The sequence below is a fragment of the Acipenser ruthenus genome, chromosome 22, assembly GCF_902713425.1.
Source record: "Acipenser ruthenus chromosome 22, fAciRut3.2 maternal haplotype, whole genome shotgun sequence".
Taxonomy (NCBI): domain Eukaryota; kingdom Metazoa; phylum Chordata; class Actinopteri; order Acipenseriformes; family Acipenseridae; genus Acipenser; species Acipenser ruthenus.
In genome coordinates this window covers 17736515-17752020 of record NC_081210.1, presented here as the reverse complement: position 1 = coordinate 17752020, position 15506 = coordinate 17736515, and the positions used below count along the sequence as shown (strand labels likewise).

At 39.3% G+C, this 15506-nt stretch overlaps 1 protein-coding gene across 1 annotated transcript in view; it reads right to left on the bottom strand.

The window, feature by feature from the left end:
* Nucleotides 1–2682: 2682 nt before the first annotated feature.
* The window catches only part of LOC131699416 (A disintegrin and metalloproteinase with thrombospondin motifs 2-like), a 233400-nt gene continuing 220576 nt past the window's right edge, over nucleotides 2683–15506 (bottom strand). The window contains exons 23-24 of the mRNA XM_058996040.1: nucleotides 12503–12738; nucleotides 2683–6419 (exon numbers count right to left, since the gene is read on the bottom strand). The gene's annotated coding sequence lies outside the window, so the exon portion shown is untranslated. The remainder of the gene's footprint in view (nucleotides 6420–12502; nucleotides 12739–15506) is intronic.

Sequence of the window (15506 nt, the reverse complement as noted above, 5' to 3'; positions counted from 1 at the left end):
CAGAAGGAATCAGTAAAATAGGACAATCAATCCCATGATTCATTGCGTGTAATCACTACATGCGCCATTATTGGAGCCCACTCAGAGGTGGAGGGTAAAAAGCATTGGACAGGCAGCAAAAGAAACGGACTTTTCTGCAATTTCTAATTTTGTAAGATAATTTAAGAACCAGTCTATGTGACCGTTGAAATTGATTGTGTAATTCTGTCTGTGATTATAGCACAATGCATGTGCTATAATCACAGTCGTCTGATTCCTAGTCAGATTATTTATAAATACTTTATGACTAGAAGTATCTATGAAGAATTACAACTTCATTTTTATGCAATGTGTATTTTTTTCCTTCTTTCTATTTATTTGTATTTTTTAAAGTCAATGTGGTATGCTTTTGTATAAATCTGTCCAACTGGGGTCCATGTATAGCAGTGATCAAGGCAAAGGTCAGTACAAGAAAGAACAATGCATCAATTAAGTTAATGGTAGTTAGTAATAAAATAGTTACTGTAAGAATATAACAGGTAAGCTTACACATAATGCATCCAAAACACAGGAATCCCAATACTTTAAACCACCTTTCTAAGCAACGGTATTATACTTTCAATCTTCAGTTGCAATCCGCTTGTGCTTGCTTTATTCATGCAATCTTGCCAAACTTAAAGACCTATGCTTTTTTAGCATTGAAAAGATGATTTCAGGACCGAACAGGAAAATACATGACGTTTCAAGTACAGTATGACTTTTCTTCAATATAATAAAGCTAGATACAGGTAGTGAACAAAAAAATGGAAACACCAATATAGTCACTTAATAGGGCATTGGGCCACTATGGTATCCCGCTCTGTGGAGTTCTCAGCGGATCGTTTTTGATGAAACTGGCTGCTCGTGCCCCAGGTTGAAATTTGCAGTCAATTGATCTGCAGTTGCTTAATTAACGCATGAGCCACATGTGGGAAGATTGTGTGTTATGAGATGTTGAAAGAATTGTGCAGCGCTCCAGTTTCTCTGATGCAGCATAAAATCAAACAATTCCTCAAAATGAGGGAGCTGCAAAACGAGAACACAAGGGCAGGTTCCTAGCTCGGGTTCTAGTGAGGAAGCCCAGCTTCTCTGGCAGAGTGACAGAGACTGAGAGGGAGTTTGTGTAAAGGAGTTAGGGAGAGAGTGTGTTGCCTGGAAGACAAGGAGGCACAGTTTCTTCAGGAGGAGGGGGGTGAGGGGACAAGAACGGGTGTGTGGAAGGAGGCAGCAGGGAGTGAGGGAGAAGGGACAGAAGGAGTAAGAGTATGGGAGTGTGTGTAACTTGAATTAGGATCCCCAGCCCCTCCAGGAGAGACGGGCGGCTGGAGGGAGGGTGTGTGTTACATGGAAGAAAGGAGGACATGAGAATGTTAGGGGACAGATGGGTCAGGGAGATATAAGGTGAAAATGAGAAAATAAGTACAGGGACCACAGCGACAGGGAGACATGATGTCAATACATTCAGATAACATAAAACAAAAAATGGATGGCAGCGGAGCTGGAGCCGGAGTCGGAGCCGGAGCAGGTGATATTACAGAATAGCTCCATCTACAGACCAATACTGGTACTAACCTTTAATTAAACAAAACTTATGAATTAAAACGAAAACCACATTAAATAGTTTCTTTAAATTAAATTTGTTTATTTACATATCTTAAATATTTGCAAATTGAATTCAATCAACAAAAAAAAAAACCAACCAACACATAAATGATTGTCCTGTATCTAAAACAGACTCTGGAGACTGGCATCACCTGCCAGTCTCTCCCATTGCTAATTGACTAATGTGGGGATTAGCTAGCAGTATAAATCAGATCCAGTTAGACCTTGTATAGTTTCTTCTGTAGCCATGCTACAACCTATTATGCTTATGTCACAAAAAAAGGTTCTTCTGTTGCGATTTGTTCATAGAAGTAGAACTGTCAGATGGGATTTAGTGAGAGGGTTTTAATTTAAAAGGTTTTAGAGGAAGATGCATCATTTGTAAATGAATCCATCATTTCTGATAAAACAGTGACGTGTACAATAAACAGTTATATTCTTTTATATTCTCGTGATTACTGATGAAGTTGGTGGTGTTGTATAGTGAGTGTATTTTAAGCAGCTGCAGGGGGCTAGCGACATTTCTGTACACTTTTTTTTACTGTTCCTCTAAAATAATGCAACAGAGATAGAAACCGTTCATTTTTTTTTCTTTTCCAAACTGAGTTTTTTTATGTGATTAACCCAGTTTGACCCTGTAATTATGTTTAATGTGTTACAAATTAATGTTGGACTTTGCAAACGTGTTATTGAGTACACATTTCAAATATGTCTAGATGTGTTTTAAATCTATGAATACATGGTCCAATTTGATGAACCAGTGAAGGAAATGTGGACCACATTTTGGTGCATTAGCACTATGCTATTGCAGAAATCTGATCCTTCCCTTCTGAAAGTTTACCACAGTACTGTTGCACGTCATTTTTGCAGTTGTGCAATTCTTTTCTCATAGTTATACTGTGCATATACCATAGTTGGTCTTGGTTTGCCAGGTGTATTAATATGCTTTTACCATACCTCGCTATTATTTACAATGCTTACCTATGCCTTGCCATGCTTTCACTGTGCTTTATTACACTTTGTCTTGTATTAATCTCAAAGCACAAAAAAAAACAACATACATTTTGTTATATAAAGCTTTATTGTTTACTGACCAATAATGGACAGAAGTACAAAGTTTAAAATATATACATTATCTCAATTTGCAGTTTTTCTAACTTGCATTGTCTTCTGACAAAAGTTCAGAATGTTTGTAGGGTGACATTCTGATCCAAAAGAAGTTCAGAAAATGAAACAATATTGGAATTCAGGTTCTGCACAACAAAGTAAGAGACAGGTCTACTATAACGGAGCTCCGCCTCGCGGCTAGTGAGTAAATAATACTCCCATAAGCCGGTAACATGTACTTCCCTCTCAACTACAGAGCTTTGAACAGTATGGTTTGCAGTTCACATCCAAGCCTTGCCTTTCCGTGCATTCACTTCAATTGTCAGAGATGCCAATTCATTACACTAACCTGTAAATGATGGAATTCTGGGCGGGACAGAAATTCCTCCAGGCTTAAAGTTGCATATGTGAGAAACTTCAGTCTGGGTTTCGGCCTTATCATAGCACCGAGACAGCACTAATTAGAGTGGTTAATGATGTGTTGTTATCCTCGGACACGGGCACACCTTCTTATACTATTAGATTTAAGTGCTTTGTTTGACATTGTTTTAATTGATCACCTTGAAAATCTGGTAGGATTGTCAGGTTGTGTTCTGTCTTGGTTTCAATCCTCTCTCGAGAACAGGTCACAATTTATTAAAATAGAGGAGGAGACCTCTTTTTTGTCAAAGGTTACACGCAGGCTCCCACAGGGCTCAGTTCTTGGTCCAGTTCTGTTTTCTTTGTATATGCTGCCTCTGGGCAATATTATTTTGTTGCTATGGGGTTAATTTCCATTGTTACGCAGATGATACGCAGCTATATTTATCCCGAAAACAGGGTGACACCTCAGCTGTAAATATTTGAGTACCTGTCTTGCTAACATAAAAGAAATGGATGTTTGAAAACTTTTTAATGCTGAACTCAGATTACAGAAGTGATGATTCTGGGATCTCGGAAGCAACAAAGTAATATGTTTGATGTACTCCTCGGTGGCTTCTCTTATGAACTCACAGACAAAATGAGAAATGTAGGTGTGATCTTCGACCCAAATCTTTCTATTGAGACACACATCAGGAATATTACTAACATTTATTTTTTATCATCTAAGAAATATTGCCAAATTAAGAAGTAATCTTTCCCACTCAGATACTGAGAGATTGATGCATGCTTTTGTATCTTCTAGAATTGATTATTGTAATGCCCTATTCTTTGGTATTCATAGCCATGTTATATCTCAACTGCAACTTATGCTGCAGCTAGATTTTTAACCGGGACTAAGAGACAAGGTCACATTACTCCTGTGCTAGGATCTCTGCACTGGCTTCCAGTCCGATTCAGGATAGATTTTAAGGTGTTGCTTTTAATTTATAAGGCATTAAATGGTCTTGCACCATCATATTTAAATGATCTTTTAATACCATATATTCCTAGATCCCCACTCACAGGTTGCTTACTGTCCCACAAATTAAAAAAAAAAAAACAGGTTGTAGAGCATTCAGTTATAGGGCCCCAAAACTCTGGAATGATCTGCCTAGCTCTGTAAGAGAAGCATCAAGTGTCACTCCTTTTAAAACAAGATTAATGGAGCGTTTCTATGCTAAAATGGTTTTCCTTTTATTCTCTGCATTGTTTTACTGTTCTGTGTGTTTTTTCTTTTGTTTTTCTTGCTTTCTCATTAATATTTGTCAATGATTTTTATTCATGTGAAGTGCTTTGAGGCAATTTGTATTGTGAAAGGCGCTGTATTAAAAATAGATTATTATTATTATTATTATTATTATTATTATTATTATTATTATTATTATTATTATTATTATTATTATTTCCATGGTTACTGATATGTATACTTTAAAACCAGATTTTTGTAACCATTTTTTTCTACTTCAAGATAAGATATTGGAATCAATATTCATTGAATCAGCATTCATAGCGCTAGTCGATTGCTTGTTTTTTATAGTATGTGCATTGCCTTGCAATTCCATATCTTACCATGACAACGTAGCTCTTAATGGTATAGATACAGCATCACTTCCCACCACAACCACTCCACTGCGGGCTTGTTAGCACACTAGTTATCGAGCACCTTTTGTGTCAAGATTTAAATAAGGATTTACAGGGGTTTCCCTTCATCTTTAAAAGCTGCCATACATTTAGATGTTCTTAGAAACAAAATGAAATCAGTACAAATCACAGCACTGTGAAATTAGTAGCTCATTGTTATAGATTTTGTTAAGTAACAAATGCTATATTAATTTGTATAACAATATTTGTATGTAAAAATTAAAACGCAGTCTGTATAAAATGTCAAAGAGCACTGCTTCACGCAGTTTGTTTGAATGACTTAAAAACAGTGGTAAGAGCTAGCTTCAACACAGGACTCCCTTCCCTCCCACCAGGGGGAGCACAGTGAGTAATATACAGTATATGGAATAGGTTGCTGTACTATACTCTCAACAAGAGTCACTACCTACTAGTGGACTTGAGTGGGTGAAGAATCAGCTTGTATCTTATGCAGCACCCTATACTATATATTTTTAATATATGCACTTAAACAGTATAGCTAAATTGCATGTGACTTAATTTCAAGCTGATACAAACATGCGAAGATGGCGGGTGAACTCCTCATCAAGGCAGGGAACTCAGCAGTTACTATGGCCTCCCCTACTAGCAAGACCATACGAGCTCTGGTACCAATAGAGTTGGGATGAGGGCGGGGCGAGAAGTGAGAGGTGACACTGGGCACAATATGCTCTGTGAGCAAGCACAAGCTACGGTAGTTTCTAAGTAGTGGCATGCAGATTTATTTTAGCTCAGCTAGATTTACATTTCCGCGATGGCGGGGAGCATACAAGCTGTGACCCGGGCCTCTTTCCAGGCACTTCTGCAGTCCGTTATCCAGTTATAAATCATGCCGTGCTTCTCTGGAAACTCCGATTTCAAGTTGCACAGGTTTTCCTCACTCACTGCAGCACTGCTGCCTTTGCTTTTGAGCTCTTCTGGGATCTTGACAAGGCTGTGGTGTCTCCTGGCGTTGGTTTTAGGGTGTCTTTCTTTGAGATTGTTTTCTTTAGGAGGACAAGGCCAGACTTGAGCTGGAAGATTTGCAGAGCTGGTTTCTTTATTGCTTGGAGTTCCAGGAGCACACTGGGAATCCAGTTTGGTTTGTGCTTCCAGGTTAAGTTCAGGACAGCTGTTTTTCCGGGGCATGGTTCGGACAGGTTCCCTTTGTGTTTTGCTGAATCTGGATGGTCCCTTTGAGTCTTTGAGATGAAACGTGTCTCTGTGTCCATACAGCTGTTCCAGCGGGTCAGCTCTAAAAAGAGGGGAGACGTTCTTATTGAGAGTGAGGCTGACCCCCTGTAGGGAGATGATGTCAGAGAGCAGGGTCCTCTGAAGGCAGCTGCTCAAATAAGGAATCACGGGAGTCGGGGGTGGAGCCAGGGGGGGCAGTCTCAGCAGGTGAGGAGCTTGCTTCTGGGAGTTGAGTCGGTTGGAGCTCTGGACTTCACAGTCCTCCAACACAGGGAAGGTGGGCCGGGCCAGCTGGCAGATGGATTGCAGGTAGTCTTCTGAGGACAGGGAATCAGAGTGGATGTAGAACCCACTGGAGAACTTGTTACTGTCATTCATGTCCTGCAGGATCTCCTCATAGGCTTCACAAATTGTGGGGAGCTGCTTCTTAGCGAGCAGTCGAGATCGGGGACGCATGTCTGTCAAAACAAAATATGATTTACTATATTAGAAGCCAGATATATAGAGTAAAGAGCAGTAGAGAGGGTGGGGTGAAAGGAATATTAAGACATGTAAAGTGCCGCCCCCTAGGAACCCCCGGTCACGGTCAGCAGTGACATAGCCTGGATTTGAACCTGCGATCTCCAGGCTATAGGGTGCATCCTGCACTCCACACAGAGCGCTTTTACTAGATGCGCCACTCAGGAGCCCCATAAAGTGCAATTTTAATAAAAATTTTAATTGTTGTATTTTAGTATCTTTTGAAATGTGAGTTACTTTTTTTTGTATGACCCAAGCTGATTTTTTTCTGTCTACTCTAAAGAAGCTTTAGATTTAATGCAAATGTATGCAGAACTGCCCCTCTTAATATACCAAGTATAAAGAATAAAAGAATATACTTAAAACATCAACTACAGTGACATGTTTAATCAAGCAATCAATCTATTTTATATAGCGCCTTTCATAGTGGACCACCATCACAAAGCGATTTACAAGATGCAGTTACAAGAAAATCCATAATACTTTAAAATACAGAGAACTGCATAATATATGGTATACAAAAAAAAAAAACGCATAATACATTAAATACAGTGGAAACCTCAATATTGCTGTCAATATCAAAATCAGTGTTGATTTCATCTGATTAAATCTGTGAATAATTTCTGTCACAGTGAAGCACTTCAAAACAGAACTGTGTTTGCAAGTAATGACGCAAATGTCAGTTTACGAGGAGATTTTAGTTTTGATTAATTTTGCCAGACCAATCTTACTGAAATAAATATCATTGGGGTTGGCAGGACATGAAAAGCTTTCGAATTGACACAGACAGGTTTGCCTTGTAAATCTTTGACACATGGGGAGCCAGCATGCTGTGCCACTGCAGTTTCTAGTTGCTAAGTGCCACAGGATACTTGTTTAAGTATCTTACAGTTGGTCTTGAAAAAACAATGGCAGTTTAATGCACAGTGGTGCATACGCATTGTCTAGCTGGTTACAAAAGCATGTTTGACATGTCTGTGTTTTTTTTTAAATTTAGTCGTCGCCAATTATTTTTACCCCGGTTTTCACCCCAATTATTATCTGTATCCCCGGCTCACCGCTCGCAACCCCCCCGCCGACTCGGGAAACGGAGGCTGGAACACGCGTCCTCCGAAACGTGCTCCTTCCAAGCCGTCATTTTTCGCACTGCAGATCCACAGCAACGCCACCAGACCTATAGTGCCGGAGGACAACACAGATCTGGCGGCTCCACTGCAGAGCCACAGGCGCCCTATCGGCCACAGGGGTCGCTGATGCGCGGTGAGCCGTGGATTCCCCTGCCGACCTAAGCCCTCCCTACCCGGGCAGCGCTCAGCCAATTGTGCGCCGCCCCCTAGGAACTCTCGGTCACGGTCAGCTGTGACATAGCCTGGATTCGAACCTGCGATCTCCAGGCTATAGGGCACATCCTGCGAGGAGCGCCTTTACTGGATGCACCACTCGGGAGCCCCTGACATGTTTGTGTTGATTGAAGAATTCAGTCATGAACATGTAGGGTCTGATATGTTGGGGTTCCGACTGAAAAATATTGGGTTAAAAACAGGTTTAATCTAAAAACTACATTTTTATCACCAATTTCATGTGAAACTGGTTTAACACTAATTAATACTCCATTGGTGTAGTCTGATGTCATGAAAATAATCTTCAACCTGTTCACTGCGTTTCATCCAGTATACTGGACCATCAATACACTCGTTCACAATCAGTGTGAAGTGTTGATAGCGCTTGAATGCTTTTCATGCTTAGAATATTTTAAACGCTGTTTATTTATTCTCAACCTGGATACAAGTTTTGAGGGATTGATCCATTTTGATCAGTATATTTCTGCTTTAGTTTTGAAATATTCAATAACAGGTTTAAGATATTTCACTGGTTCGGGTGCTAAGGTGGGTCTCCCCCTGCAGCAACACATATCATATTTTCACGACTTTTAAGCCTGAAAGTTTCATATTAACAGTCTCTGTCAATGTCACAAAGACGGCCGGAGTGGGTGGCGTCAGACCAGAAGCAGGAAATAAAACGACAGAGAGGTGTGGTTTGGTGGAGCTGAGCGAATGGTTTTGCTCAGCATTTAATAAACAGAACAGAAAATAAAAAGGTTGAACAAACAAAACACAGGACATGGCACTTCACGCCAAAATAGAGACAAACAAAACGGACTAAACAGTAAACAGCCAAATGAGCAGACAAACACGGTGAGTGAGAACACTTATATTTATGTTCTTATTATTTTTACAATTATTACCTCCGTCTCCTATCCCGTTCTCCACTCACGAACACCCAACCCCGAGTGAGTCAAACAAGCATCTATATATACTGTTGTGCTGGGATTCAATTAATAATTAATTATTCACTTGAATCCCAGCACGTGAATTAATTCTGTGCAACCCCATGCTCACATACTATGCTTTAAATGCACGTGCAGTGATGTGCAATCCCGTGCCTAAATACAAATATACAATTTAAATCACACGTGAAACACAGACCCGTTTATATCCCGTGTCCCAATCTCTATACACCAACATTAACACATGCAACATACTACACATAACACACAAATGCACACAGGGGCGGGGCACATTGCCACAGTCAAATATAAAATGTCTTGTCATATTAAGAATATTTACAACTGCATTGGCAGTACTGACATCAATGCATACACTTTTTTTTATCTGATACAAACTAGAGTCAGTGGTGTAAATACTAGAGCAGTAGGTATTTATGGGAATGTGAAATATTACATTGCCATGATCCCTCTATCATTTCAAACACTCGGTGATAAACTCTGATCAGACATTTTGGCTGATGCCTTGCAAGACTTCTAATTAACTTTTATAACAAAAGCATTGAAAAATGTGTTTGTTTTTCTACCGGAGCTCTAGCCATAGTGATGTAGTCAGAGTAGCAGTGAAATGGCTAGACTGCTACAATAACACATTGGTAAACAGCTACATCTACCCTGGGCCCTGCAAGTGCAGGAGTGCAGGAACGCAGGTCCAGCTCCGATCAAGTGGATTTCCTCCAACACTCACTTTAATTAGGCTGTTTGGTGCATTCGAGAAACACAGCAAAGCCTGAGTTCAAATATTCCTCCCTCTCCTCAGCCCTGCACTCCTCTCCCTACTCAAGAAACTTCATTATATAAAGGGAGGGGGGAGGATTGTAGGCATTGATCCATTCCAGTTGGGAGGTTATTCATCTGCTGTTAAAAATGGACTTTGGTTTTCCTTGTGCATAAGAACAGGACCAGGAGAATGATATGCTAAATATTATCATTTAAAATAACATTATCTACTGTATCTCTTTCCTTTGGTTTAAGAAAGTCACGTTGAGAAAAACATGACGGATTAAAATGGAAAAGTACAGCTTGCAGTTAGGCTGGTGTGACAGATCAGAGGCTCTGTACATGTGTGCGTGGGTGTGCACGTGTGTGAGAGTTTGGTGGCTGGTGGCCATCTTGGTGAAGGAGGCTGAAACCAAGATGGCCACACTTGCACAGCCACATGGCATTGTTTGATTGATTGTTTAATAGTTTGAATGGAAATGTGTGGAATGTGGCAGGAGGTGATTGGATGCTTGATTGAATCAAGCACCTGGCCAAATGGTATGAAAGGAGAAAAAAGGATGTTTGTTTGGAGAAAGCATGGAGGAAAGAAAAGGGAGCGTGGAGGAACCTTCATGAGACTTTCTCTGATGACATCCCAACTCTCCTTTGATACAGTTGCTTGTAACCTGCAGTTTGCACATCACTTTTTACAAAAAAAAAAAAAATCTCCCTTTCTACAGTTTTCTGGCAGTTTTATGTCCCCTTGGCTTAAAGCTGAATGCTCTGTCACCTGCCTTCTTTCTCTGTATCATGGAACAATATGCAAACCTTCATCCTGTGATCTAAGAGAGCAACTAAGGTCAGCAAATCTTTTAGATATAGGGAGCAAGGCTATTTAAAGCTGTATAAAAGTTAGAAGCAGGACCTTAAAAATCAATCCAAAACCGAAAAGCAAGCCAATGCAAGGCTGCTAACACCGAGGTAATGTGTTTGTGCTTCTTTGTTCTAGTTACGACTCCGGCAGCAGCATTTTGCACAAGCTGAAATCGAGATAAAACACAACTTGAAATATCAGAGAAAAGAGCATCGCAATAATCAATCCTAGATCTTATAAAAGCATGCATCAGTCTCTCAGCATCTGGCAGCAAAAGATGTGCATTATAAATATCATATGGGAGATACTGAAATTGAAGAAGGCAACTATGAAAAAGACCTAGGAGTTTATGTTGACTCAGAAATGTCTTCATCTAGACAATGTGGGGAAGCTATAAAAAAAGGCCAACAAGATGCTCGGATATATTGTGAGAAGTGTTGAATTTAAATCAAGGGAAGTAATGTTAAAACTTTACAATGCATTAGTAAGACCTCACCTAGAATATTGTGTTCAGTTCTGGTCACCTCGTTACAAAAAGGATATTGCTGCTCTAGAAAGAGTGCAAAGAAGTGTGGAGTAGTGGTTAGGGCTCTGGACTCTTGACCGGAGGGTCGTGGGTTCAATCCCCAGTGGGGGTCACTGCTGTTGTACCCTTGAGCAAGGTACTTTACCTAGATTGCTCCAGTAAAAACCCAACTGTATAAATGGGTAATTGTATGTAAAAATAATGTGATATCTTCTAACAATTGTAAGTCGTCCTGGATAAGGGGCGTCTGCTAAGAAATAAATAATAATTGCTGCTCTAGAAAGAGTGCAAAGAAGAGCAACCAGAATTATCCCGGGTTTAAAAGACATGTCGTATGCAGACAGGCTAAAAGAATTGAATCTATTCAGTCTTGAACAAAGAAGACTACGCGGCGATCTGATTCAAACATTCAAAATCCTAAAAGGTATAGACAATGTCGACCCAGGGGACTTCTTTGACCTGAAAAAAGAAACAAGGACCAGGGGTCACAAATGGAGATTAGATAAAGGGGCATTCAGTACAGAAAATAGGAGGCACTTTTTTACACAGAGAATTGTGAGGGTCTGGAACCAACTCCCCAGTAATGTTGTTGAAGCTGACACCCTGGGATCCTTCAAGAAGCTGCTTGATGAGATTCTGGGATCAATAAGCTAAACTTTCTTATGTTCTTATGTTCTTATGAAAACAGCACATAATTTACCACTCTGAAAAGTCAGTTTCAGTACTATAACCCTGACTGAAATGTCTCATATACATTATGTACTGCAAGAAATGTAGTAAGTTGGTTAGCCACTACTCTCTCTAGAATTTTTGATAAAAAGGGGAGATTAGGAATAAGCCTAAAATTGTTAAGAACTTTTGGATCCATAGTAGGTTTTTTAAGCAGTGGTTTTACTACAGCAACCTTAAAAGGAGTTGAGAACACCACCAGAGGAAAGAGAACCACTGATAAAACTGTAGAATGAATTCTAGAGAATACTAGATCATGTCTGTTTATTGAAGTTTAATAGTATCGTATACTCTTAGAACAACAAAAATGTAACTTATCATTTCTATGAGAATTTTGAAAACATTTGATTAGCGTTAATCCCACAGAGTGACACATATACAATACTTTCTATGAATTTCCATTAAAACAGTATACGCTACTGTTTTTATTGTCAACAGCCATAAAATTCCTTTAAAACGGGACTAATTTCTGAATACTTAGTTTTGGTGGTACTATTTGCATTACAACACTCTTCTTCACAAATAATTGCTTTAAGAACAAATTCAGTTCTCTATTAATGGAAAACGATTGAAAAAAATCCATATTGTGTCTCTGAAGAATAAACAACCACACAATGTAGATTCTAAGCCACTTCTGAATTCCATTTGTGGGGTTTAGTGACTCCTCTGAACCAAACCACATACAGTTATTTCTAAATCTAGTCAAGTGCCAGATAAAATCCCATAGCCTCTTCCTTGCTACTCTTGCTAAACAGCGGAGGTCTGTCTCTACACAAAATGCTAGGTTTAATAACTGACAGCAGAATATATACTTTTGAATGATCAAGCACTGTTTAAGATGCCTCACCTGAGCAATGTATTCCTCTAATGTCTGTAGTGCTGGTCTCCTCGCTGTGCTGCAGGCTGCTGTACAAGAGCTCCTGAATTCCAGTCTAATTCAATATGCGTCTCAAGTCTGCTTGTGCATCCACTGGAACAGCTCGCAGTCCGCTCCTGCTGAAATTATTGCTGTTGCTAAATATAGCCCTGTGGACCCTGGCTGTGCTTGAGAGCTATCATTTGATGAATGGATGTTATTGATGCCTGGGGAGAAGGAATGAATGAGCAGTTGTAGTAATCCCCGGTCTCTGCCTTATCGGTTTATACTGTGTACAGCGATTCAGTCAAAAATCTACCTGCCTTTTTAATTCTCTGCTTTATTTCTATATGTTATTTTTTTTTAGTTCCGAACACTGCGGAAATAACGCAGAGGTTAGTAGCATATTAACGGAAAGCTGCGTTGTCTCCCATTCATTCAATTTGACATTACAATATACCTTTGTAAGTTTACTGGAATCCTCATAGTCTTGCCTGGGGTTCAAAAGGATATGAACTGGGGCTCCAGGGCAATTTAAGCTCTCAAGGTAGAATAAATAGGGTGTACAAAATGTAAGGATTGTCTCCCCCACACATCGTTCATGCTCTTTGATTTCCAATTCTTGTTTTGTTTATTTTTTTTTTATCCCTGAAACATTTTTTTAAAGTTTGAGATCAGGAAGGATCATAGCAGTATGTTCACTGTTGCAGTGCTGCAGCCCATTAAAACGCTCCTTCTCGTTTGATCCCACAAGGGCTAAGCAGTTTTATCTTTGTTAATTGTGTTAACATATTTCTTTGGACTTGATAATCTATGTTTACATTTTAAAGATATATTTTTGGGGGGTTTGGTCAGGCTGCAGCTCAAAATATTCTTTGAAGGCCCAGCTATAGAAGCTAGTCGTTCCCTCCTCTGACACAATGTTCTAGCAAGATGATATGAAAAGAGGATTCCTGTAACATGTGCTGTAAGGTTGGACTTGCACTGCTGAAGAGTTTCCGATTTCCATGTTCTGCATTAGCTGTAGTGATTTTTTTAAAAATGTAACTAAAAGTAACTACGTTATTTATTCACATAAAATGTAACGTTACCACATTTAGTTACCTGTCTGAAAAATGAACCATTAGAGTTACAAGTGACTGAAAAATGTAATCCCATTACAGTAATCCTACCACTGGTTATCAATCAATCAATCTTTATTTTACATAGCGCCTTTCACAGTGGACCACCATCACAAAGCGCTTTACAGTGAAAAAGGATAATACATTAAATACAGTGAAAAACAATGCATAATACATTAAATACAAGGCTAGGATGTGAAAAGAATTCTAAAACATTGTGGATGCATAAAAAAAAAGTAGCAACGACACAACAGCTAATAACAGATATCAGGCTTAAAGAACATGGAAAGCAAGAGAGAACAAGTGGGTCTTGAGAGTTCATTTAAAGCGAGCGACGGTGGGAGCGTCACGCACCAAAGCTGGGAGAGAGTTCCAGAGAGTCGGAGCCATGAAGCTAAATTATTATTATTAACTGTTATTATTAAAACGCCACACAAAGAGACTCTTCTGAAAAGAGTTCACACATTACTTCAAAATGTAGATAGATAATCTTATCACAAACCCTTTGCTACAATTAAGGTCATTATTAGCCTCACAAGCTTTTTGATTTGGTCTTTCTAACCATGTGTAATGAGCTCACAGAAGGTTGAATTCAGAGAACAGCAAGTAGTGTTTGAAATGATAGTTTCATTGGGTCCATTTGATTTGTTTGATTATCATTATAATTTTTTCATTCAATATTGCCTGTGTCAATTTCCAAGTGACTTTCAATGCCACGTGTTCAGAAGTAAAATATATGGTTTCTTTTTTTTGGAACCCAGTGTGAACAGAACAGAAGGGCATATTGTATTACATTCATAGTCTCTTCAACTTTCTCTATAAAGAAGCATGTGCAGCCTAAAAAGAGGATTTCTAACATCTTTCCCAAAAAGTGACCTCACTTAGTAAGCTGAAAACCATCAAATATTCTGCTGTAAAAAGGGAATCTAGTTTGGTTGTCACTAGAGAGCTCTCTCAGTTTTCAAGACTAATTTGCATTAAGGAGCACATGACCTAGTTTGCAATGAATAACATTCTTAAAAGTGTATGTTGCAAGCAACTCTTAAGAACAGTGCAATAATATTTCACAAAAAATTAAACGTTAATCAAAACATACTGGTTAGTTCAAGCTTTGTGAATAGGGCTTATATTGGTGGATGCATGGCGTTTTTACACATTAAAAAATCCGAAATACGCACTAAATTTAAATTGAATGTGCACAGCTTGTTTGCCTCCCCTCCAACTTCCACTAACAACTACATCTCCCAGCATACAATGCCTTCAGTTACTAGGAAACTGTACACAAGAAAAACCAACCCAACAACATTATCCAATCTAGCTAGCCCTGTTGTCTTTGCAGCCAATCACAGTAAGAATAAGAAAAATTCAAAGTCCAGCTACAAATCCAACTGGAACCACCGTAAGAGGCGTGTGAAAGCTTTCCTTTTGCATAGTTAACTGTGTTACCACACACTTAAAAGGGGTACAATAGAGTAGGGCATCTGTGAAGCCTAAGGGCAAAATGGCTGCATTTTTGCAGTCTTTAAAAAAAGAGGTCCCATAAGCTGGCATTTCTGTTCCATTTGTTGTTATTTTGAATGGCCAGTTTTCTGTTGAGTTAAAATGGTCAACAGCTTGAAGCAATGTGCCTGACTCCCCCTGTGTCTCAGGGTTTGCTGACACTGGGAGCTGGTGTTTGCTCACAGCATATACACAGAGGACTCCTGTTTTAAAGCCATTAGAGGACCACTGGGCACTCGGCCCATACTAACAAACCCCAGGTCCAATTCTTCCTTTTTACACTGCTCCACGCGAGGTGGTCGCATTTAGTTCCTCGGAATAAATATATGTATATTAACCTAATGAAATATAAACAATTGGGGTAAACTTGGCCC